The following is a 27,216-nucleotide window of genomic DNA, read 5'->3' on the forward strand; positions in this document are numbered from 1 at the left end:
AGGCTGATTCTGAATGGTGTAGAAAAGGTGTATAGAGGACTGGGGAGAAATGGAATCTCTCTACAGACTTCAGGACACAGCTGTAATCTGTCAGGCCCTGTGTATTTTACACCTCAAAGTAACAGGCTGATTCTGGATGGTGTAAAAGATGTGTATAGAGGACTGGGGAAAAATGTAATCTATCTACTGACATCATGACACAGTTGTATTCTGTCAGGCCCTGTGTATATTACACCTCAAAGTAACAGGCTGATTCTGGATGGTGTAAATAAGGTGTATAGAGGACTGGGGAGAAATGGAATCTCTCTACAGACTTCAGGACACAGTTGTATTCTGTCAGGCCCTGTGTATTTTACACCTCAAAGTAACAGGCTGATTCTGGATGGTGTAAAAGAGGTGTATAGAGAATTGGGGAGAAATGGAATATCTCTACTGACTTCAGGACACAGTTGTTTTCTGTCAGGCCCTGAGAATATTACACCTCAAAGTAACAGGCTGATTCTGGATGGTGTAGAAAAGGTGTATAGAGGACTGGGGAGAAATGGAATCTCTCTAAAGACTTCAGGACACAGCTGTATTCTGTCAGGCCCTGTGTATTTTACACCTCAAAGTAACAGGCTGATTCTGGATGGTGTAAAAGAGGTGTATAGAGAACTGTGGAGAAATGGAATCTCTCTACAGACTTCAGGACACAGTTGTATTCTGTCAGGCCCTGTGTATATTACACATCAAAGCAACAGGCTGATTCTGAATGGTGTAGAAAAGGTGTATAGAGGACTGGGGAGAAATGGAATCTCTCTACAGACTTCAGGACACAGCTGTAATCTGTCAGGCCCTGTGTATTTTACACCTCAAAGTAACAGGCTGATTCTGGATGGTGTAAAAGATGTGTATAGAGGACTGGGGAAAAATGGAATCTATCTACTGACATCATGACACAGTTGTATTCTGTCAGGCCCTGTGTATATTACACCTCAAAGTAACAGGCTGATTCTGGTTGGTGTAAAAGAGGTGTATAGAGGACTGGGGAGAAATGGAATCTCTCTATAGACTTCAGGACACAGATGGATTCTTTCAGACCCTGTGTATTTTACACCTCAAAGTAACAGGCTGATTCTGGATGGTGTAAAAGAGGTGTATAAATGACTGGGGAGAAATGTAATCTCTCTACAGACTTCAAGACACAGTTGGATTCTGTCAGGCTCTATTTATTTTACACCTCAAAGTAACAGGCTGATTAAGGATGGTGTAAAAAAGGTGTATTGTGGAGTAGAGAGATATGGAATCTCTCTACAGACTTTAGGACACAGTTGAATTCTGTCAGGCCCTGTGTATTTTACACCTCAAAGTAACAGGCTGATTTTGGATGGTGTAAAAAGGTGTAGAGGACTGGGGAGAAATGGAATCTCTCTACAGACTTCAGGACATGGTTGTATTCTGTCAGGCCCTGTGTATTTTACACCTCAAAGTAACAGGCTGATACTGGATGGTGTAAAAAAAGGTGTATAGAGGACTGTGGACAAAATGAATCAATCTACAGACTTCAGGACACAGTTGTATTCTCTCTAGCACTGTGTATTTTACACCTCAAAGAAACAAGCTGATTCTGGATGGTGTAAAAAGGTTTATAGAGGACTGGGGAGAAATGGAATCTCTCTACAGACTTCAGGACACAGTTGTTTTCTGTCAGGCCCTGTGTATTTTACACCTCAAAGTAACAGGCTGATTCTGAATGGTGTAAAAGAGGTGTATAGAGGACTGGGGATAAATGGAATCTATCTATAGACTTCAGGACACAGTTGGATTCTGTCAGTCCCTGTGTATTTTACACCTCAAAGTAACAGGCTGATTCTGGATGGTGTGAAAGAGGTGTATAGGGAACTGGGGAGAAATGGAATCTCTCTACAGACTTCAGGACACAGTTGTATTCTGTCAGGTCCTGTGTGTTTTACACCTCAAAGTAACAGGCTGATTCTTGATGGTGTAAAAAGGTGTATAGAGGACTGGGGAGAAATGGAAACTCTCTACAGACTTCAGGACACGGTTGTATTCTGTCAGGCCCTGTGTATTTTACACCTCAAAATAATAGGCTGATTCTGAATGGTGTAAAAGAGGTGTATGGAGGACTGGGTAGAAATGGAATCTATCTATAGACTTCAGGACACAGTTGGATTCTGTCAGACCTTGTGTATTTTACACCTCAAAGTAACAGGCTGATTCTGGATGGTGTAAAAGAGGTGTATAGAGGACTGGGGAGAAATTGAATATCTCTACAAACTTCAGGACACAGTTGTATTCTGTCAGGCCCTGTGTATTTTACACCTCAAAGTAACAGGCTGATTCTGGATGATGTAAAAGAGGTGTATAGAGAATTGGGGAGAAATGGAATATCTCTACTGACTTCAGGACACAGTTGTATTCTGTCAGGCCCTGTGTATATTACACCTCAGAGTAACAGGCTGATTCTGGATGGTGTAGAAAAGGTGTATAGAGGACTAGGGAGAAATGGAATCTCTCTACAAACTTCAGGACACAGCTGTATTCTGTCAGGCCCTGTGTATTTTACACCTCAAAGTAACAGGCTGATTCTGGATGGTGTAAAAGAGGTGTATAGAGGACTGGGGAGAAATGGAATCTATCTACAGACATAATGACACAGTAGGATTCTGTCAGGCCCTGAGAATTTTACACCTCAAAGTAACAGGCTGATTCTGGATGGTGTAAAAGATGTGTATAGATAACTGGGGAGAAATGGAATCTCTCTACAGACTTAAGGACACAGTTGTATTCTGTCAGGCCCTGTGTATATTACACATCAAAGTAACAGGCTGATTCTGGATGGTGTAGAAAAGGTGTATAGAGGACTGGGGAGAAATGGAATCTCTCTACAGACTTCAGGACACAGCTATATTCTGTCAGGCCCTGTGTATTTTACACCTTAAAGTAACAGGCTGATTCTGGATTTTGTTAAAGAGGTGTATAGAGGACTGAGGAGAAATGGAATCTATCTACAGACATCATGACACAATTGGATTCTGTCAGGCCCTGTGTATTTTACACCTCAAAGTAACAGGCCGATTCTGGATGGTGTAAAAGAGGTGTATAAAGAACTGTGGAGAAATGGAATCTCTCTATAGACTTCAGGACACAGTTGTATTCTGTCAGGCCCTGTGTATATTACACATCAAAGTAACAGGCTGATTCTGGATGGTGTAAAAAATGTGTATAGAGGACTGGGGAGAAATGGAATCTATCTACAGACATCATGACACAGTTGTATTCTGTCAGGCCCTGTGTATATTACACCTCAAAGTAACAGGCTGATTCTGGATGGTGTATAGAGGACTGGGGAGAAATGGAATCTATCTACAGACATCATGACACAGTTGTATTCTGTCAGGCCCTGTGTATATTACACATCAAAGTAACAGGCTGATTCTGGATGGTGTAAAAAATGTGTATAGAGGACTGGGGAGAAATGGAATCTATCTACAGACATCATGACACAGTTGTATTCTGTCAGGCCCTGTGTATTTTACACCTCAAAGTAACAGGCTGATTCTGGATGGTGTAAAAAAGTTTTATAGAGGACTTGGGAGAAAAGGAATCTCTCTACAGACTTCAGGAAACACTTGGATTCTGTCAGGCCCTGTGAATTTTACACCTCAAAGTAACAAGCTGATTCTGGATGGTGTAAAAGAGGTGTATATAGGACTGGGGAGAAATGGAATCTCTTTACAGACTTCAGGACACAGTTGAACTCTGTCAGGCTCTGTGTATTTTACACCTCAAAGTAACAGGCTGATTCTGGATGGTGTAAAAAAGGTGTATAGAGGACTGGGGAGAAATGGAATCTCTCTACAGACTTCTGGACACAGTTGTATTCTGTCAGGCCCTGTGTATTTTACACCTCAAACTAACAGGGTGATTCTGGATGGTGTAAAAAAGGTGTATGGAGGACTGGGGAGAAATGCAATCTCTCTACAGACTTCAGGACACAGTTGTATTCTGTCAGGTCCTGTGTATTTTACACCTCAAAGTAAAAGGCTGATTCTGGATGGTGTAAAAAAGGTGTAGAGGACTGGGGAGAAATGGAATCTCTCTACAGACTTCAGGACACGGTTGTATTTTGTCAGGCCCTGTGTATTTTACACCTCAAAGTAACAGGCTGATACTGGATGGTGAAAAAAAAGGTGTTTAGAGGACTGGGGACAAAATTAATCAATCTATAGACTTCAGGACACAGTTGTATTCTGTCAGGCCCTGTGTATTTTACACCTCAAAGTAACAGGCTGATTATGGATGGTGTAAAAAAGGTTTATAGAGGACTGGCGAGAAATGGAATCTCTCTACAGACTTCAGGACACAGTTGTATTCTGTCAGGTCCTGTGTATTTTACACCTCAAAGTAACAGGCTGATTCTATATGTTGTAAAAAGGTGTATAGAGGACTGGGGAGAAATGGAATCTCTCTACAGACTTCAGGACACGGTTGTATTCTGTCAGGCCCTGTGTATTTTACACCTCAAAGAAACAAGCTGATTCTGGATGGTGTAAAAAGGTTTATAGAGGACTGGGGAGAAATGGAATCTCTCTACAGACTTCAGGAAACTGTTGTATTCTGTCAGGCTCCGTGTATTTTACACCTCAAAGTAACAGGCTGATTCTGGATGGTGTAAAAAGGTGTATAGAGGACTGGGGAGAAATGGAATCTCTCTACAGACTTCAGAACACGGTTGTATTCTGTCAGGCCCTGTGTATTTTACACCTCAAAGTAACAGGCTGATTCTGAATGGTGTAAAAGAGGTGTATAGAGGACTGGGTAGAAATGGAATCTATCTATAGACTTCAGGACACAGTTGTATTCTGTCAGACCCTGTGTATTTTACACCTCAAAGTAACAGGCTGATTCTGGATGGTGTAAAAGAGGTGTATAGAGGACTGGGGAGAAATTGAATCTCTCTACAAACTTCAGGACACAGTTGTATTCTGTCAGGCCCTGTGTATTTTACACCTCAAAGTAGCAGGCTGATTCTGGATGATGTAAAAGAGGTGTATAGAGAATTGGGGAGAAATGGAATATCTCTACTGACTTCAGGACACAGTTGTATTCTGTCAGGCCCTCTGTATATTACACCTCAAAGTAACAGGCTGATTCTGGATGGTGTAGAAAAGGTGTATAGAGGACTAGGGAGAAATGGAATCTCTCTACAAACTTCAGGACACAGCTGTATTCTGTCAGACCCTGTGTATTTTACACCTCAAAGTAACAGGCCGATTCTGGATGGTGTAAAAGAGGTGTATAGAGAACTGTGGAGAAATGGAATCTCTCTACAGACTTCAGGACACAGTTGTATTCTGTCAGGCCCTGTGTATATTACACATCAAAGTAACAGTCTGATTCTGGATGGTGTAGAAAAGGTGTATAGAGGATGCGGGAGAAATGGAATCTCTCTACAGACTTCAGGACACAGCTGTATTCTGTCAGGCCCTGTGCATTTTACACCTCAAAGTAACAGGCTGATTCTGAATGGTGTAAAAGAGGTGTATAGAGGACTGGGTAGAAATGGAATCTATCTATAGACTTCAGGACACAGTTGTATTCTGTCAGACCCTGTGTATTTTACACCTCAAAGTAACAGGCTGATTCTGGATGGTGTAAAAGAGGTGTATAGAGGACTGGGGAGAAATTGAATCTCTCTACAAACTTCAGGACACAGTTGTATTCTGTCAGGCCCTGTGTATTTTACACCTCAAAGTAGCAGGCTGATTCTGGATGATGTAAAAGAGGTGTATAGAGAATTGGGGAGAAATGGAATATCTCTACTGACTTCAGGACACAGTTGTATTCTGTCAGGCCCTCTGTATATTACACCTCAAAGTAACAGGCTGATTCTGGATGGTGTAGAAAAGGTGTATAGAGGACTAGGGAGAAATGGAATCTCTCTACAAACTTCAGGACACAGCTGTATTCTGTCAGACCCTGTGTATTTTACACCTCAAAGTAACAGGCCGATTCTGGATGGTGTAAAAGAGGTGTATAGAGAACTGTGGAGAAATGGAATCTCTCTACAGACTTCAGGACACAGTTGTATTCTGTCAGGCCCTGTGTATATTACACATCAAAGTAACAGTCTGATTCTGGATGGTGTAGAAAAGGTGTATAGAGGATGCGGGAGAAATGGAATCTCTCTACAGACTTCAGGACACAGCTGTATTCTGTCAGGCCCTGTGCATTTTACACCTCAAAGTAACAGGCTGAATCTGGATGGTGTAAAAGAGGTGTATAGAGGACTGGGGAGAAATGGAATCTATCTACAGACATCATGACACAGTTGGATTCTGTCAGACCCTGTGTATTTACACCTCAAAGTAACAGGCTGATTCTGGATGGTGTAAAAGAGGTGTATAGAGGACTGGGGAGAAATGGAATCTCTCTACACACTTCAGGACACAGTTGTATTCTGTCAGTCCCTGTGTATTTTACACCTCAAAGTAACAGGCTGATTCTGGATGGTGTAAAAGAGGTGTATAGAGAATTGGGGAGAGATGGAATATCTCTACTGACTTCAGGACACAGTTGTATTCTGTCAGGCCCTGTGTATATTACACCTCAAAGTAACAGGCTGATTCTGGATGGTGTAGAAAAGGTGTATAGAGGACTGGGGAGAAATGGAATCTCTCTACAAACTTCAGGACACAGCTGTATTCTGTCAGGCCCTGTGTATTTTACACCTCAAAGTAACAGGCTGATTCTGGATGGTGTAAAAGATGTGTATAGAGAAATGGGGAGAAATGGAATCTCTCTACAGACTTCAGGACACAGTTGTATTGTGTCCGGCCCTGTGTATATTACACATCAAAGTAACAGGCTGATTCTGGATGGTGTAGAAAAGGTGTATAGAGGACTGGGGAGAAATGGAATCTCTCTACAGACTTCAGGACACAGCTGTATTCTGTCAGGCCCTGTGTATTTTACACCTCCAAATAACAGGCTGATTCTGGATGGTGTTAAAGAGGTGTATAGAGGACTGGGGAGAAATGGAATCTATCTACATTCATCATGACACAGTTGGATTCTGTCAGGCCCTGTGTATTTTACACCTCAAAGTAACATGCTGATTCTGGATGGTGTTAAAGAGGTGTCTAGAGGACTGAGGAGAAATGGAATCTATCTACAGACATCATGACACAGTTGGATTCTGTCAGGCCCTGTGTATTTTACACCTCAAAGTAACAGGCCGATTCTGGATGGTGTAAAAGAGGTGTATAGAGAACTGTGGAGAAATGGAATCTCTCTATAGACTTCAGGACACAGTTGTATTCTGTCAGGCCCTGTGTATATTACACATCAAAGTAACAGGCTGATTCTGGATGGTGTAAAAAATGTGTATAGAGGACTGGGGAGAAATGGAATCTATCTACAGACATCATGACACAGTTGTATTCTGTCAGGCCCTGTGTATATTACACCTCAAAGTAACAGGCTGATTCTGGATGGTGTATAGAGGACTGGGGAGAAATGGAATCTCTCTATAGACTTCAGGACACAGATGGATTCTTTCAGACCCTGTGTATTTTACACCTCATAGTAACAGGCTGATTTTGGATGGTGTAAAAGAGGTGTATATAGGACTGGGGAGAAATGGAATCTCTTTACAGACTTCAGGACACAGTTGAATTCTGTCAGGCTCTGTGTATTTTACACCTCAAAGTAACAGGCTGATTCTGGATGGTGTAAAAAAGGTGTATAGAGGACTGGGGAGAAATGGAATCTCTCTACAGACTTCAGGACACAGTTGGATTCTGTCAGGCCCTGTGTATTTTACACCTCAAAGAAACAGGCTGATTCTGGATGGTGTAAAAGAGGTGTATAGAGGACTGGGGAGAAATGGAATCTCTCTATAGACTTCAGGACACAGTTGTATTCTGTCAGGCCCTGTGTATATTACACATCAAAGTAACAGGCTGATTCTGGATGGTGTAAAAAATGTGTATAGAGGACAGGGGAGAAATGGAATCTATCTACAGACATCATGACACAGTTGTATTCTGTCAGGCCCTGTGTATATTACACCTCAAAGTAACAGGCTGATTCTGGATGGTGTATAGAGGACTGGGGAGAAATGGAATCTCTCTATAGACTTCAGGACACAGATGGATTCTTTCAGACCCTGTGTATTTTACACCTCATAGTAACAGGCTGATTTTGGATGGTGTAAAAGAGGTGTATATAGGACTGGGGAGAAATGAAATCTCTTTACAGACTTCAGGACACAGTTGAATTCTGTCAGGCTCTGTGTATTTTACACCTCAAAGTAACAGGCTGATTCTGGATGGTGTAAAAAAGGTGTATAGAGGACTGGGGAGAAATGGAATCTCTCTACAGACTTCAGGACACAGTTGGATTCTGTCAGGCCCTGTGTATTTTACACCTCAAAGTAACAGGCTGATTCTGGATGGTGTAAAAGAGGTGTATAGAGGACTGGGGAGAAATGGAATCTCTCTACAGACTTCAGGACACAGTTGTATTCTGTCAGGCCCTGTGTATTTTACACCTCAAAGTAACAGGCTGATTCTGGATGGTGTAAAAAAGGTGTATAGAGAATTGGGGAGAGATTGAATATCTCTATTGACTTCAGGACACAGTTGTATTCTGTCAGGCCCTGAGTATATTACACCTCAAAGTAACAGGCTGATTCTGGATGGTGTAGAAAAGGTGTATAGAGGACGCGGGAGAAATGGAATCTCTCTACAGACTTCAGGACACAGCTGTATTCTGTCAGGCCCTGTGTATTTTACACCTCAAAGTAACAGGCTGAATCTGGATGGTGTAAAAGAGGTGTATAGAGGACTGGGGAGAAATGGAATCTATCTACAGACATCATGACACAGTTGGATTCTGTCAGACCCTGTGTATTTACACCTCAACGTAACAGGCTGATTCTGGATGGTGTAAAAGAGGTGTATAGAGGACTGGGGAGAAATGGAATCTCTCTACACACTTCAGGACACAGTTGTATTCTGTCAGTCCCTGTGTATTTTACACCTCAAAGTAACAGGCTGATTCTGGATGGTGTAAAAGAGGTGTATAGAGAATTGGGGAGAGATGGAATATCTCTACTGACTTCAGGACAAAGTTGTATTCTGTCAGGCCCTGTGTATATTACACCTCAAAGTAACAGGCTGATTCTGGATGGTGTAGAAAAGGTGTATAGAGGACTGGGGAGAAATGGAATCTCTCTACAAACTTCAGGACACAGCTGTATTCTGTCAGGCCCTGTGTATTTTACACCTCAAAGTAACAGGCTGATTCTGGATGGTGTAAAAGATGTGTATAGAGAAATGGGGAGAAATGGAATCTCTCTACAGACTTCAGGACACAGTTGTATTGTGTCCGGCCCTGTGTATATTACACATCAAAGTAACAGGCTGATTCTGGATGGTGTAGAAAAGGTGTATAGAGGACTGGGGAGAAATGGAATCTCTCTACAGACTTCAGGACACAGCTGTATTCTGTCAGGCCCTGTGTATTTTACACCTCCAAATAACAGGCTGATTCTGGATGGTGTTAAAGAGGTGTATAGAGGACTGGGGAGAAATGGAATCTATCTACATTCATCATGACACAGTTGGATTCTGTCAGGCCCTGTGTATTTTACACCTCAAAGTAACATGCTGATTCTGGATGGTGTTAAAGAGGTGTATAGAGGACAGAGGAGAAATGGAATCTATCTACAGACATCATGACACAGTTGGATTCTGTCAGGCCCTGTGTATTTTACACCTCAAAGTAACAGGCCGATTCTGGATGGTGTAAAAGAGGTGTATAGAGAACTGTGGAGAAATGGAATCTCTCTATAGACTTCAGGACACAGTTGTATTCTGTCAGGCCCTGTGTATATTACACATCAAAGTAACAGGCTGATTCTGGATGGTGTAAAAAATGTGTATAGAGGACTGGGGAGAAATGGAATCTATCTACAGACATCATGACACAGTTGTATTCTGTCAGGCCCTGTGTATATTACACCTCAAAGTAACAGGCTGATTCTGGATGGTGTATAGAGGACTGGGGAGAAATGGAATCTCTCTATAGACTTCAGGACACAGATGGATTCTTTCAGACCCTGTGTATTTTACACCTCATAGTAACAGGCTGATTTTGGATGGTGTAAAAGAGGTGTATATAGGACTGGGGAGAAATGGAATCTCTTTACAGACTTCAGGACACAGTTGAATTCTGTCAGGCTCTGTGTATTTTACACCTCAAAGTAACAGGCTGATTCTGGATGGTGTAAAAAAGGTGTATAGAGGACTGGGGAGAAATGGAATCTCTCTACAGACTTCAGGACACAGTTGGATTCTGTCAGGCCCTGTGTATTTTACACCTCAAAGAAACAGGCTGATTCTGGATGGTGTAAAAGAGGTGTATAGAGGACTGGGGAGAAATGGAATCTCTCTATAGACTTCAGGACACAGTTGTATTCTGTCAGGCCCTGTGTATATTACACATCAAAGTAACAGGCTGATTCTGGATGGTGTAAAAAATGTGTATAGAGGACTGGGGAGAAATGGAATCTATCTACAGACATCATGACACAGTTGTATTCTGTCAGGCCCTGTGTATATTACACCTCAAAGTAACAGGCTGATTCTGGATGGTGTATAGAGGACTGGGGAGAAATGGAATCTCTCTATAGACTTCAGGACACAGATGGATTCTTTCAGACCCTGTGTATTTTACACCTCATAGTAACAGGCTGATTTTGGATGGTGTAAAAGACGTGTATATAGGACTGGGGAGAAATGAAATCTCTTTACAGACTTCAGGACACAGTTGAATTCTGTCAGGCTCTGTGTATTTTACACCTCAAAGTAACAGGCTGATTCTGGATGGTGTAAAAAAGTTTTATAGAGGACTTGGGAGAAAAGGAATCTCTCTACAGACTTCAGGACACAGTTGGATTCTGTCAGGCCCTGTGAATTTTACACCTCAAAGTAACAAGCTGATTCTGGATGGTGTAAAAGAGGTGTATATAGGACTGGGGAGAAATGGAATCTCTTTACAGACTTCAGGACACAGTTGAACTCTGTCAGGCTCTGTGTATTTTACACCTCAAAGTAACAGGCTGATTCTGGATGGTGTAAAAAAGGTGTATAGAGGACTGGGGAGAAATGGAATCTCTCTACAGACTTCTGGACACAGTTGGATTCTGTCAGGCCCTGTGTATTTTACACCTCAAACTAACAGGGTGATTCTGGATGGTGTAAAATGGTGTATGGAGGACTGGGGAGAAATGCAATCTCTCTACAGACTTCAGGACACAGTTGTATTCTGTCAGGTCCTGTGTATTTTACACCTCAAAGTAAAAGGCTGATTCTGGACGGTGTAAAAAAGGTGTAGAGGACTGGGGAGAAATGGAATCTCTCTACAGACTTCAGGACACGGTTGTATTTTGTCAGGCCCTGTGTATTTTACACCTCAAAGTAACAGGCTGATACTGGATGGTGTAAAAAAAGGTGTTTAGAGGACTGGGGACAAAATGAATCAATCTATAGACTTCAGGACACAGTTGTATTCTGTCAGGCCCTGTGTATTTTACACCTCAAAGTAACAGGCTGATTATGGATGGTGTAAAAAAGGTTTATAGAGGACTGGCGAGAAATGGAATCTCTCTACAGACTTCAGGACACAGTTGTATTCTGTCAGGTCCTGTGTATTTTACACCTCAAAGTAACAGGCTGATTCTGGATGGTGTAAAAAGGTGTATAGAGGACTGGGGAGAAATGGAATCTCTCTACAGACTTCAGGACACGGTTGTATTCTGTCAGGCCCTGTGTATTTTACACCTCAAAGAAACAAGCTGATTCTGGATGGTGTAAAAGGTTTATAGAGGACTGGGGAGAAATGGAATCTCTCTACAGACTTCAGGAAACTGTTGTATTCTGTCAGGCTCCGTGTATTTTACACCTCAAAGTAACAGGCTGATTCTGGATGGTGTAAAAAGGTGTATAGAGGACTGGGGAGAAATGGAATCTCTCTACAGACTTCAGGACACGGTTGTATTCTGTCAGGCCCTGTGTATTTTACACCTCAAAGTAACAGGCTGATTCTGAATGGTGTAAAAGAGGTGTATAGAGAACTGGGTAGAAATGGAATCTATCTATAGACTTCAGGACACAGTTGTATTCTGTCAGACCCTGTGTATTTTACACCTCAAAGTAACAGGCTGATTCTGGATGGTGTAAAAGAGGTGTATAGAGGACTGGGGAGAAATTGAATCTCTCTACAAACTTCAGGACACAGTTGTATTCTGTCAGGCCCTGTGTATTTTACACCTCAAAGTAACAGGCCGATTCTGGATGATGTAAAAGAGGTGTATAGAGAATTGTGGAGAAATGGAATATCTCTACTGACTTCAGGACACAGTTGTATTCTGTAAGGCCCTCTGTATATTACACCTCAAAGTAACAGGCTGATTCTGGATGGTGTAAAAGAGGTGTATAGAGGACTGGGGAGAAATGGAATCTATCTACAGACATAATGACACAGTCATATTCTGTCAGGCCCTTAGTGTTTTACACCTCAAAGTAACAGGCTGATTCTGGATGGTGTAAAAGATGTGTATAGAGAACTGTGGAGAAATGGAATGTCTCTACAGACTTCAGGACACAGTTGTATTCTGTCAGGCCCTGTGTATATTACACATCAAAGTAACAGGCTGATTCTGGATGATGTAGAAAAGGTGTATAGAGGACTGGGGAGAAATGGAATCTCTCTACAGACTTCAGGAAACAGCTGTATTCTGTCAGGCCCTTTGTATTTTACACCTTAAAGTAACTGGCTGATTCTGGATGGTGTTAAAGAGGTGTATAGAGGACTGGGGAGAAATGGAATCTATCTACAGACATAATGACACAGTAGGATTCTGTCAGGCCCTGAGAATTTTACACCTCAAAGTAACAGGCTGATTCTGGATGGTGTAAAAGATGTGTATAGATAACTGGGGAGAAATGGAATCTCTCTACAGACTTAAGGACACAGTTGTATTCTGTCAGGCCCTGTGTATATTACACATCAAAGTAACAAGCTGATTCTGGATGGTGTAGAAAAGGTGTATAGAGGACTGGGGAGAAATGGAATCTCTCTACAGACTTCAGGACACAGCTGTATTCTGTCAGGCCCTGTGTATTTTACACCTTAAAGTAACAGGCTGATTCTGGATGGTGTTAAAGAGGTGTATAGAGGACTGAGGAGAAATGGAATCTATCTACAGACATCATGACACAATTGGATTCTGTCAGGCCCTGTGTATTTTACACCTCAAAGTAACAGGCCGATTCTGGATGGTGTAAAAGAGGTGTATAAAGAACTGTGGAGAAATGGAATCTCTCTATAGACTTCAGGACACAGTTGTATTCTGTCAGGCCCTGTGTATATTACACATCAAAGTAACAGGCTGATTCTGGATGGTGTAAAAAATGTGTATAGAGGACTGGGGAGAAATGGAATCTATCTACAGACATCATGACACAGTTGTATTCTGTCAGGCCCTGTGTATATTACACCTCAAAGTAACAGGCTGATTCTGGATGGTGTATAGAGGACTGGGGAGAAATGGAATCTATCTACAGACATCATGACACAGTTGTATTCTGTCAGGCCCTGTGTATATTACACATCAAAGTAACAGGCTGATTCTGGATGGTGTAAAAAATGTGTATAGAGGACTGGGGAGAAATGGAATCTATCTACAGACATCATGACACAGTTGTATTCTGTCAGGCCCTGTGTATTTTACACCTCAAAGTAACAGGCTGATTCTGGATGGTGTAAAAAAGTTTTATAGAGGACTTGGGAGAAAAGGAATCTCTCTACAGACTTCAGGAAACACTTGGACTCTGTCAGGCCCTGTGAATTTTACACCTCAAAGTAACAAGCTGATTCTGGATGGTGTAAAAGAGGTGTATATAGGACTGGGGAGAAATGGAATCTCTTTACAGACTTCAGGACACAGTTGAACTCTGTCAGGCTCTGTGTATTTTACACCTCAAAGTAACAGGCTGATTCTGGATGGTGTAAAAAAGGTGTATAGAGGACTGGGGAGAAATGGAATCTCTCTACAGACTTCTGGACACAGTTGTATTCTGTCAGGCCCTGTGTATTTTACACCTCAAACTAACAGGGTGATTCTGGATGGTGTAAAAAAGGTGTATGGAGGACTGGGGAGAAATGCAATCTCTCTACAGACTTCAGGACACAGTTGTATTCTGTCAGGTCCTGTGTATTTTACACCTCAAAGTAAAAGGCTGATTCTGGATGGTGTAAAAAAGGTGTAGAGGACTGGGGAGAAATGGAATCTCTCTACAGACTTCAGGACACGGTTGTATTTTGTCAGGCCCTGTGTATTTTACACCTCAAAGTAACAGGCTGATACTGGATGGTGTAAAAAAAGGTGTTTAGAGGACTGGGGACAAAATGAATCAATCTATAGACTTCAGGACACAGTTGTATTCTGTCAGGCCCTGTGTATTTTACACCTCAAAGTAACAGGCTGATTATGGATGGTGTAAAAAAGGTTTATAGAGGACTGGCGAGAAATGGAATCTCTCTACAGACTTCAGGACACAGTTGTATTCTGTCAGGTCCTGTGTATTTTACACCTCAAAGTAACAGGCTGATTCTATATGGTGTAAAAATGTGTATAGAGGACTGGGGAGAAATGGAATCTCTCTACAGACTTCAGGACACGGTTGTATTCTGTCAGGCCCTGTGTATTTTACACCTCAAAGAAACAAGCTGATTCTGGATGGTGTAAAAAGGTTTATAGAGGACTGGGGAGAAATGGAATCTCTCTACAGACTTCAGGAAACTGTTGTATTCTGTCAGGCTCCGTGTATTTTACACCTCAAAGTAACAGGCTGATTCTGGATGGTGTAAAAAGGTGTATAGAGGACTGGGGAGAAATGGAATCTCTCTACAGACTTCAGGACACGGTTGTATTCTGTCAGGCCCTGTGTATTTTACACCTCAAAGTAACAGGCTGATTCTGAATGGTGTAAAAGAGGTGTATAGAGGACTGGGTAGAAATGGAATCTATCTATAGACTTCAGGACACAGTTGTATTCTGTCAGACCCTGTGTATTTTACACCTCAAAGTAACAGGCTGATTCTGGATGGTGTAAAAGAGGTGTATAGAGGACTGGGGAGAAATTGAATCTCTCTACAAACTTCAGGACACAGTTGTATTCTGTCAGGCCCTGTGTATTTTACACCTCAAAGTAGCAGGCTGATTCTGGATGATGTAAAAGAGGTGTATAGAGAATTGGGGAGAAATGGAATATCTCTACTGACTTCAGGACACAGTTGTATTCTGTCAGGCCCTCTGTATATTACACCTCAAAGTAACAGGCTGATTCTGGATGGTGTAGAAAAGGTGTACAGAGGACTAGGGAGAAATGGAATCTCTCTACAAACTTCAGGACACAGCTGTATTCTGTCAGACCCTGTGTATTTTACACCTCAAAGTAACAGGCCGATTCTGGATGGTGTAAAAGAGGTGTATAGAGAACTGTGGAGAAATGGAATCTCTCTACAGACTTCAGGACACAGTTGTATTCTGTCAGGCCCTGTGTATATTACACATCAAAGGAACAGTCTGATTCTGGATGGTGTAGAAAAGGTGTATAGAGGATGCGGGAGAAATGGAATCTCTCTACAGACTTCAGGACACAGCTGTATTCTGTCAGGCCCTGTGCATTTTACACCTCAAAGTAACAGGCTGATTCTGAATGGTGTAAAAGAGGTGTATAGAGGACTGGGTAGAAATGGAATCTATCTATAGACTTCAGGACACAGTTGTATTCTGTCAGACCCTGTGTATTTTACACCTCAAAGTAACAGGCTGATTCTGGATGGTGTAAAAGAGGTGTATAGAGGACTGGGGAGAAATTGAATCTCTCTACAAACTTCAGGACACAGTTGTATTCTGTCAGGCCCTGTGTATTTTACACCTCAAAGTAGCAGGCTGATTCTGGATGATGTAAAAGAGGTGTATAGAGAATTGGGGAGAAATGGAATATCTCTACTGACTTCAGGACACAGTTGTATTCTGTCAGGCCCTCTGTATATTACACCTCAAAGTAACAGGCTGATTCTGGATGGTGTAGAAAAGGTGTATAGAGGACTAGGGAGAAATGGAATCTCTCTACAAACTTCAGGACACAGCTGTATTCTGTCAGACCCTGTGTATTTTACACCTCAAAGTAACAGGCCGATTCTGGATGGTGTAAAAGAGGTGTATAGAGAACTGTGGAGAAATGGAATCTCTCTACAGACTTCAGGACACAGTTGTATTCTGTCAGGCCCTGTGTATATTACACATCAAAGTAACAGTCTGATTCTGGATGGTGTAGAAAAGGTGTATAGAGGATGCGGGAGAAATGGAATCTCTCTACAGACTTCAGGACACAGCTGTATTCTGTCAGGCCCTGTGCATTTTACACCTCAAAGTAACAGGCTGAATCTGGATGGTGTAAAAGAGGTGTATAGAGGACTGGGGAGAAATGGAATCTATCTACAGACATCATGACACAGTTGGATTCTGTCAGACCCTGTGTATTTACACCTCAAAGTAACAGGCTGATTCTGGATGGTGTAAAAGAGGTGTATAGAGGACTGGGGAGAAATGGAATCTCTCTACACACTTCAGGACACAGTTGTATTCTGTCAGTCCCTGTGTATTTTACACCTCAAAGTAACAGGCTGATTCTGGATGGTGTAAAAGAGGTGTATAGAGAATTGGGGAGAGATGGAATATCTCTACTGACTTCAGGACACAGTTGTATTCTGTCAGGCCCTGTGTATATTACACCTCAAAGTAACAGGCTGATTCTGGATGGTGTAGAAAAGGTGTATAGAGGACTGGGGAGAAATGGAATCTCTCTACAAACTTCAGGACACAGCTGTATTCTGTCAGGCCCTGTGTATTTTACACCTCAAAGTAACAGGCTGATTCTGGATGGTGTAAAAGATGTGTATAGAGAAATGGGGAGAAATGGAATCTCTCTACAGACTTCAGGACACAGTTGTATTGTGTCCGGCCCTGTGTATATTACACATCAAAGTAACAGGCTGATTCTGGATGGTGTAGAAAAGGTGTATAGAGGACTGGGGAGAAATGGAATCTCTCTACAGACTTCAGGACACAGCTGTATTCTGTCAGGCCCTGTGTATTTTACACCTCCAAATAACAGGCTGATTCTGGATGGTGTTAAAGAGGTGTATAGAGGACTGGGGAGAAATGGAATCTATCTACATTCATCATGACACAGTTGGATTCTGTCAGGCCCTGTGTATTTTACACCTCAAAGTAACATGCTGATTCTGGATGGTGTTAAAGAGGTGTATAGAGGACTGAGGAGAAATGGAATCTATCTACAGACATCATGACACAGTTGGATTCTGTCAGGCCCTGTGTATTTTACACCTCAAAGTAACAGGCCGATTCTGGATGGTGTAAAAGAGGTGTATAGAGAACTGTGGAGAAATGGAATCTCTCTATAGACTTCAGGACACAGTTGTATTCTGTCAGGCCCTGTGTATATTACACATCAAAGTAACAGGCTGATTCTGGATGGTGTAAAAAATGTGTATAGAGGACTGGGGAGAAATGGAATCTATCTACAGACATCATGACACAGTTGTATTCTGTCAGGCCCTGTGTATATTACACCTCAAAGTAACAGGCTGATTCTGGATGGTGTATAGAGGACTGGGGAGAAATGGAATCTCTCTATAGACTTCAGGACACAGATGGATTCTTTCAGACCCTGTGTATTTTACACCTCATAGTAACAGGCTGATTTTGGATGGTATAAAAGAGGTGTATATAGGACTGGGGAGAAATGGAATCTCTTTACAGACTTCAGGACACAGTTGAATTCTGTCAGGCTCTGTGTATTTTACACCTCAAAGTAACAGGCTGATTCTGGATGGTGTAAAAAAGGTGTATAGAGGACTGGGGAGAAATGGAATCTCTCTACAGACTTCAGGACACAGTTGGATTCTGTCAGGCCCTGTGTATTTTACACCTCAAAGAAACAGGCTGATTCTGGATGGTGTAAAAGAGGTGTATAGAGGACTGGGGAGAAATGGAATCTCTCTATAGACTTCAGGACACAGTTGTATTCTGTCAGGCCCTGTGTATATTACACATCAAAGTAACAGGCTGATTCTGGATGGTGTAAAAAATGTGTATAGAGGACTGGGGAGAAATGGAATCTATCTACAGACATCATGACACAGTTGTATTCTGTCAGGCCCTGTGTATATTACACCTCAAAGTAACAGGCTGATTCTGGATGGTGTATAGAGGACTGGGGAGAAATGGAATCTCTCTATAGACTTCAGGACACAGATGGATTCTTTCAGACCCTGTGTATTTTACACCTCAAAGTAACAGGCTGATTCTGGATGGTGTAAAAAAGGTGTATAGAGGACTGGGGAGAAATGGAATCTCTCTACAGACTTCAGGACACAGTTGGATTCTGTCAGGCCCTGTGTATTTTACACCTCAAAGTAACAGGCTGATTCTGGATGGTGTAAAAGAGGTGTATAGAGGACTGGGGAGAAATGGAATCTCTCTACAGACTTCAGGACACAGTTGTATTCTGTCAGGCCCTGTGTATTTTACACCTCAAAGTAACAGGCTGATTCGGGATGGTGTAAAAAAGGTGTATAGAGAATTGGGGAGAGATGGAATATCTCTATTGACTTCAGGACACAGTTGTATTCTGTCAGGCCCTGAGTATATTACACCTCAAAGTAACAGGCTGATTCTGGATGGTGTAGAAAAGGTGTATAGAGGACGCGGGAGAAATGGAATCTCTCTACAGACTTCAGGACACAGCTGTATTCTGTCAGGCCCTGTGTATTTTACACCTCAAAGTAACAGGCTGAATCTGGATGGTGTAAAAGAGGTGTATAGAGGACTGGGGAGAAATGGAATCTATCTACAGACATCATGACACAGTTGGATTCTGTCAGACCCTGTGTATTTACACCTCAACGTAACAGGCTGATTCTGGATGGTGTAAAAGAGGTGTATAGAGGACTGGGGAGAAATGGAATCTCTCTACACACTTCAGGACACAGTTGTATTCTGTCAGTCCCTGTGTATTTTACACCTCAAAGTAACAGGCTGATTCTGGATGGTGTAAAAGAGGTGTATAGAGAATTGGGGAGAGATGGAATATCTCTACTGACTTCAGGACAAAGTTGTATTCTGTCAGGCCCTGTGTATATTACACCTCAAAGTAACAGGCTGATTCTGGATGGTGTAGAAAAGGTGTATAGAGGACTGGGGAGAAATGGAATCTCTCTACAGACTTCAGGACACAGTTGTATTGTGTCCGGCCCTGTGTATATTACACATCAAAGTAACAGGCTGATTCTGGATGGTGTAGAAAAGGTGTATAGAGGACTGGGGAGAAATGGAATCTCTCTACAGACTTCAGGACACAGCTGTATTCTGTCAGGCCCTGTGTATTTTACACCTCCAAATAACAGGCTGATTCTGGATGGTGTTAAAGAGGTGTATAGAGGACTGGGGAGAAATGGAATCTATCTACATTCATCATGACACAGTTGGATTCTGTCAGGCCCTGTGTATTTTACACCTCAAAGTAACATGCTGATTCTGGATGGTGTTAAAGAGGTGTATAGAGGACAGAGGAGAAATGGAATCTATCTACAGACATCATGACACAGTTGGATTCTGTCAGGCCCTGTGTATTTTACACCTCAAAGTAACAGGCCGATTCTGGATGGTGTAAAAGAGGTGTATAGAGAACTGTGGAGAAATGGAATCTCTCTTTAGACTTCAGGACACAGTTGTATTCTGTCAGGCCCTGTGTATATTACACATCAAAGTAACAGGCTGATTCTGGATGGTGTAAAAAATGTGTATAGAGGACTGGGGAGAAATGGAATCTATCTACAGACATCATGACACAGTTGTATTCTGTCAGGCCCTGTGTATATTACACCTCAAAGTAACAGGCTGATTCTGGATGGTGTATAGAGGACTGGGGAGAAATGGAATCTCTCTATAGACTTCAGGACACAGATGGATTCTTTCAGACCCTGTGTATTTTACACCTCATAGTAACAGGCTGATTTTGGATGGTGTAAAAGAGGTGTATATAGGACTGGGGAGAAATGGAATCTCTTTACAGACTTCAGGACACAGTTGAATTCTGTCAGGCTCTGTGTATTTTACACCTCAAAGTAACAGGCTGATTCTGGATGGTGTAAAAAAGGTGTATAGAGGACTGGGGAGAAATGGAATCTCTCTACAGACTTCAGGACACAGTTGGATTCTGTCAGGCCCTGTGTATTTTACACCTCAAAGAAACAGGCTGATTCTGGATGGTGTAAAAGAGGTGTATAGAGGACTGGGGAGAAATGGAATCTCTCTATAGACTTCAGGACACAGTTGTATTCTGTCAGGCCCTGTGTATATTACACATCAAAGTAACAGGCTGATTCTGGATGGTGTAAAAAATGTGTATAGAGGACTGGGGAGAAATGGAATCTATCTACAGACATCATGACACAGTTGTATTCTGTCAGGCCCTGTGTATATTACACCTCAAAGTAACAGGCTGATTCTGGATGGTGTATAGAGGACTGGGGAGAAATGGAATCTCTCTATAGACTTCAGGACACAGATGGATTCTTTCAGACCCTGTGTATTTTACACCTCATAGTAACAGGCTGATTTTGGATGGTGTAAAAGACGTGTATATAGGACTGGGGAGAAATGAAATCTCTTTACAGACTTCAGGACACAGTTGAATTCTGTCAGGCTCTGTGTATTTTACACCTCAAAGTAACAGGCTGATTCTGGATGGTGTAAAAAAGTTTTATAGAGGACTTGGGAGAAAAGGAATCTCTCTACAGACTTCAGGACACAGTTGGATTCTGTCAGGCCCTGTGAATTTTACACCTCAAAGTAACAAGCTGATTCTGGATGGTGTAAAAGAGGTGTATATAGGACTGGGGAGAAATGGAATCTCTTTACAGACTTCAGGACACAGTTGAACTCTGTCAGGCTCTGTGTATTTTACACCTCAAAGTAACAGGCTGATTCTGGATGGTGTAAAAAAGGTGTATAGAGGACTGGGGAGAAATGGAATCTCTCTACAGACTTCTGGACACAGTTGGATTCTGTCAGGCCCTGTGTATTTTACACCTCAAACTAACAGGGTGATTCTGGATGGTGTAAAAAAGGTGTATGGAGGACTGGGGAGAAATGCAATCTCTCTACAGACTTCAGGACACAGTTGTATTCTGTCAGGTCCTGTGTATTTTACACCTCAAAGTAACAGGCTGATTCAGGATGGTGTAAAAAAGGTGTATAGAGAATTGGGGAGAGATGGAATATCTCTATTGACTTCAGGACACAGTTGTATTCTGTCAGGCCCTGAGTATATTACACCTCAAAGTAACAGGCTGATTCTGGATGGTGTAGAAAAGGTGTATAGAGGACGCGGGAGAAATGGAATCTCTCTACAGACTTCAGGACACAGCTGTATTCTGTCAGGCCCTGTGTATTTTACACCTCAAAGTAACAGGCTGAATCTGGATGGTGTAAAAGAGGTGTATAGAGGACTGGGGAGAAATGGAATCTATCTACAGACATCATGACACAGTTGGATTCTGTCAGACCCTGTGTATTTACACCTCAACGTAACAGGCTGATTCTGGATGGTGTAAAAGAGGTGTATAGAGGACTGGGGAGAAATGGAATCTCTCTTCACACTTCAGGACACAGTTGTATTCTGTCAGTCCCTGTGTATTTTACACCTCAAAGTAACAGGCTGATTCTGGATGGTGTAAAAGAGGTGTATAGAGAATTGGGGAGAGATGGAATATCTCTACTGACTTCAGGACAAAGTTGTATTCTGTCAGGCCCTGTGTATATTACACCTCAAAGTAACAGGCTGATTCTGGATGGTGTAGAAAAGGTGTATAGAGGACTGGGGAGAAATGGAATCTCTCTACAGACTTCAGGACACAGTTGTATTGTGTCCGGCCCTGTGTATATTACACATCAAAGTAACAGGCTGATTCTGGATGGTGTAGAAAAGGTGTATAGAGGACTGGGGAGAAATGGAATCTCTCTACAGACTTCAGGACACAGCTGTATTCTGTCAGGAACTGTGTATTTTACACCTCCAAATAACAGGCTGATTCTGGATGGTGTTAAAGAGGTGTATAGAGGACTGGGGAGAAATGGAATCTATCTACATTCATCATGACACAGTTGGATTCTGTCAGGCCCTGTGTATTTTACACCTCAAAGTAACATGCTGATTCTGGATGGTGTTAAAGAGGTGTATAGAGGACAGAGGAGAAATGGAATCTATCTACAGACATCATGACACAGTTGGATTCTGTCAGGCCCTGTGTATTTTACACCTCAAAGTAACAGGCCGATTCTGGATGGTGTAAAAGAGGTGTATAGAGAACTGTGGAGAAATGGAATCTCTCTTTAGACTTCAGGACACAGTTGTATTCTGTCAGGCCCTGTGTATATTACACATCAAAGTAACAGGCTGATTCTGGATGGTGTAAAAAATGTGTATAGAGGACTGGGGAGAAATGGAATCTATCTACAGACATCATGACACAGTTGTATTCTGTCAGGCCCTGTGTATATTACACCTCAAAGTAACAGGCTGATTCTGGATGGTGTATAGAGGACTGGGGAGAAATGGAATCTCTCTATAGACTTCAGGACACAGATGGATTCTTTCAGACCCTGTGTATTTTACACCTCATAGTAACAGGCTGATTTTGGATGGTGTAAAAGAGGTGTATATAGGACTGGGGAGAAATGGAATCTCTTTACAGACTTCAGGACACAGTTGAATTCTGTCAGGCTCTGTGTATTTTACACCTCAAAGTAACAGGCTGATTCTGGATGGTGTAAAAAAGGTGTATAGAGGACTGGGGAGAAATGGAATCTCTCTACAGACTTCAGGACACAGTTGGATTCTGTCAGGCCCTGTGTATTTTACACCTCAAAGAAACAGGCTGATTCTGGATGGTGTAAAAGAGGTGTATAGAGGACTGGGGAGAAATGGAATCTCTCTATAGACTTCAGGACACAGTTGTATTCTGTCAGGCCCTGTGTATATTACACATCAAAGTAACAGGCTGATTCTGGATGGTGTAAAAAATGTGTATAGAGGACTGGGGAGAAATGGAATCTATCTACAGACATCATGACACAGTTGTATTCTGTCAGGCCCTGTGTATATTACACCTCAAAGTAACAGGCTGATTCTGGATGGTGTATAGAGGACTGGGGAGAAATGGAATCTCTCTATAGACTTCAGGACACAGATGGATTCTTTCAGACCCTGTGTATTTTACACCTCATAGTAACAGGCTGATTTTGGATGGTGTAAAAGAGGTGTATATAGGACTGGGGAGAAATGGAATCTCTCTACAGACTTCAGGAAACTGTTGTATTCTGTCAGGCTCCGTGTATTTTACACCTCAAAGTAACAGGCTGATTCTGGATGGTGTAAAAAGGTGTATAGAGGACTGGGGAGAAATGGAATCTCTCTACAGACTTCAGGACACGGTTGTATTCTGTCAGGCCCTGTGTATTTTACACCTCAAAGTAACAGGCTGATTCTGAATGGTGTAAAAGAGGTGTATAGAGAACTGGGTAGAAATGGAATCTATCTATAGACTTCAGGACACAGTTGTATTCTGTCAGACCCTGTGTATTTTACACCTCAAAGTAACAGGCTGATTCTGGATGGTGTAAAAGAGGTGTATAGAGGACTGGGGAGAAATTGAATCTCTCTACAAACTTCAGGACACAGTTGTATTCTGTCAGGCCCTGTGTATTTTACACCTCAAAGTAACAGGCTGATTCTGGATGATGTAAAAGAGGTGTATAGAGAATTGGGGAGAAATGGAATATCTCTACTGACTTCAGGACACAGTTGTATTCTGTAAGGCCCTCTGTATATTACACCTCAAAGTAACAGGCTGATTCTGGATGGTGTAAAAGTGGTGTATAGAGGACTGGGGAGAAATGGAATCTATCTACAGACATAATGACACAGTCATATTCTGTCAGGCCCTTAGTATTTTACACCTCAAAGTAACAGGCTGATTCTGGATGGTGTAAAAGATGTGTATAGAGAACTGTGGAGAAATGGAATGTCTCTACAGACTTCAGGACACAGTTGTATTCTGTCAGGCCCTGTGTATATTACACATCAAAGTAACAGGCTGATTCTGGATGATGTAGAAAAGGTGTATAGAGGACTGGGGAGAAATGGAATCTCTCTACAGACTTCAGGAAACAGCTGTATTCTGTCAGGCCCTTTGTATTTTACACCTTAAAGTAACTGGCTGATTCTGGATGGTGTTAAAGAGGTGTATAGAGGACTGAGGAGAAATGGAATCTATCTACAGACATCATGACACAGTTGGATTCTGTCAGGCCCTGTGTATTTTACACCTCAAAGTAACAGGCCGATTCTGGATGGTGTAAAAGAGGTGTATAGAGAACTGTGGAGAAATGGAATCTCTCTACAGACTTCAGGACACAGTTGTATTCTGTCAGGCCCTGTGTATTTTACACCTCAAAGTAACAGGCTGATTCTGGATGGTGTAAAAGAGGTGTATAGAGAATTGGGGAGAAATGGAATATCTCTACTGACTTCAGGACACAGTTGTATTCTGTCAGGCCCTGAGTATATTACACCTCAAAGTAACAGGCTGATTCTGGATGGTGTAGAAAAGGTGTATAGAGGGCTGGGGAGAAATGGAATCTCTCTAAAGACTTCAGGACACAGCTGTATTCTGTCAGGCCCTGTGTATTTTACACCTCAAAGTAACAGGCTGATTCTGGATGGTGTTAAAGAGGTGTATAGAGGACTGGGGAGAAATGGAATCTATCTACAGACATCATGACACAGTTGGATTCTGTCAGGCCCTGTGTATTTTACACCTCAAAGTAATAGGCTGATTCTGGATGGTGTAAAAGAGGTGTATAGAGAACTGTGGAGAAATGGAATCTCTCTACAGACTTCAGGACACAGTTGTATTCTGTCAGGCCCTGTGTATATTACACATCAAAGCAACAGGCTGATTCTGAATGGTGTAGAAAAGGTGTATAGAGGAATTGGGAGAAATGGAATCTCTCTACAGACTTCAGGACGCAGCTGTAATCTTTCAGGCCCTGTGTATTTTACACCTCAAAGTAACAGGCTGATTCTGGATGGTGTAAAAGATGTGTATAGAGGACTGGGGAAAAATGGAATCTATCTACTGACATCATGACACAGTTGTATTCTGTCAGGCCCTGTGTATATTACACCTCAAAGTAACAGGCTGATTCTGGTTGGTGTAAAAGAGGTGTATAGAGGACTGGGGAGAAATGGAATCTCTCTATAGACTTCAGGACACAGATGGATTCTTTCAGACCCTGTGTATTTTACACCTCAAAGTAACAGGCTGATTCTGGATGGTGTAAAAGAGATGTATAAATGACTGGGGAGAAATGCAATCTCTCTACAGACTTCAACACACAGTTGGATTCTGTCAGGCTCTATTGATTTTACACCTCAAAGTAACAGGCTGATTCAGGATGGTGTAAAAAAGGTGTATTGTGGAGTAGAGAGAAATGGAATCTCTCTACAGACTTCAGGACACAGTTGTATTCTGTCAGGCCCTGTGTATTTTACACCTCAAAGTAACAGGCTGATTCTGGATGGTGTAAAAAAGGTGTATGGAGGACTGGGGAGAAATGGAATCTCTCTACAGACTTCAGGACACAGTTGTATTCTGTCAGGTCCTGTGTATTTTACACCTCAAAGTAACAGGCTGATTCTGGATTGTGTAAAAAGGTGTAGAGGACTGGGGAGAAATGGAATCTCTCTATAGACTTCAGGACACAGATGGATTCTTTCAGACCCTGTGTATTTTACACCTCAAAGTAACAGGCTGATTCTGGATGGTGTAAAAGAGTTGTATAAATGACTGGGAAGAAATGGAATCTCTCTGCAGACTTCAAGACACAGTTGGATTCTGTCAGGCTCTATTTATTTTACACCTCAAAGTAACAGGCTGATTCAGGATGGTGTAAAAAAGGTGTATTGTGGAGTAGGGAGAAATGGAATCTCTCTACAGACTTCAGGACACAGTTGTATTCTGTCAGGCCCTGTGTATTTTACACCTCAAAGTAACAGGCTGATTCTGGATGGTGTAAAAAAGGTTTATAGAGCACTTGGGAGAAACGGAATCTCTCTACAGACTTCAGGACACAGTTGAATTCTGTCAGGCCCTGTGAATTTTACACCTCAAAGTAACAAACTGATTCTGGATGGTGTAAAAGAGGTGTATATAGGACTGGGGAGAAATGGAATCTCTTTACAGACTTCAGGACACAGTTGAATTCTGTCAGGCTCTGTGTATTTTACACCTCAAAGTAACAGGCTGATTCTGGATGGTGTAAAAAAGTTGTATAGAGGACTGGGGAGAAATGGAATCTCTCTACAGACTTCTGGACACAGTTGGATTCTGTCAGACACTATGTATTTTACACCTCAAACTAACAGGATGATTCTGGATGGTGTAAAAAAGGTGTATGGAGGACTGGGGAGAAATGGAATCTCTCTACAGACTTCAGGACACAGTTGTATTCTGTCAGGTCCTGTGTATTTTACACCTCAAAGTAACAGGCTGATTCTGGATGGTGTAAAAAGGTGTAGAGGACTGGGGAGAAATGGAATCTCTCTACAGACTTCAGGACACAGTTGTATTTTGTCAGGCCCTGTGTATTTTACACCTCAAAGTAACAGGCTGATACTGGATGGTGTAAAAAAAAGGTGTATAGAGGACTGGGGACAAAATGAATCAATCTACAGACTTCAGGACACAGTTGTATTCTGTCAGGCCCTGTGTATTTTACACCTCAAAGTAACAGGCTGATTATGGATGGTGTAAAAAAGGTTTATAGAGGACTGGCGAGAAATGGAATCTCTCTACAGACTTCAGGACACAGTTGTATTCTGTCAGGTCCTGTGTATTTTACACCTCAAAGTAACAGGCTGATTCTGGATGGTGTAAAAAGGTGTATAGAGGACTGGGGAGAAATGGAATCTCTCTACAGACTTC

Source organism: Dendrobates tinctorius, unplaced genomic scaffold, assembly GCF_039654945.1.
Source record: "Dendrobates tinctorius isolate UK_male_01 unplaced genomic scaffold, ASM3965494v1 ptg000036l, whole genome shotgun sequence".
NCBI classification, from domain to species: domain Eukaryota; kingdom Metazoa; phylum Chordata; class Amphibia; order Anura; family Dendrobatidae; genus Dendrobates; species Dendrobates tinctorius.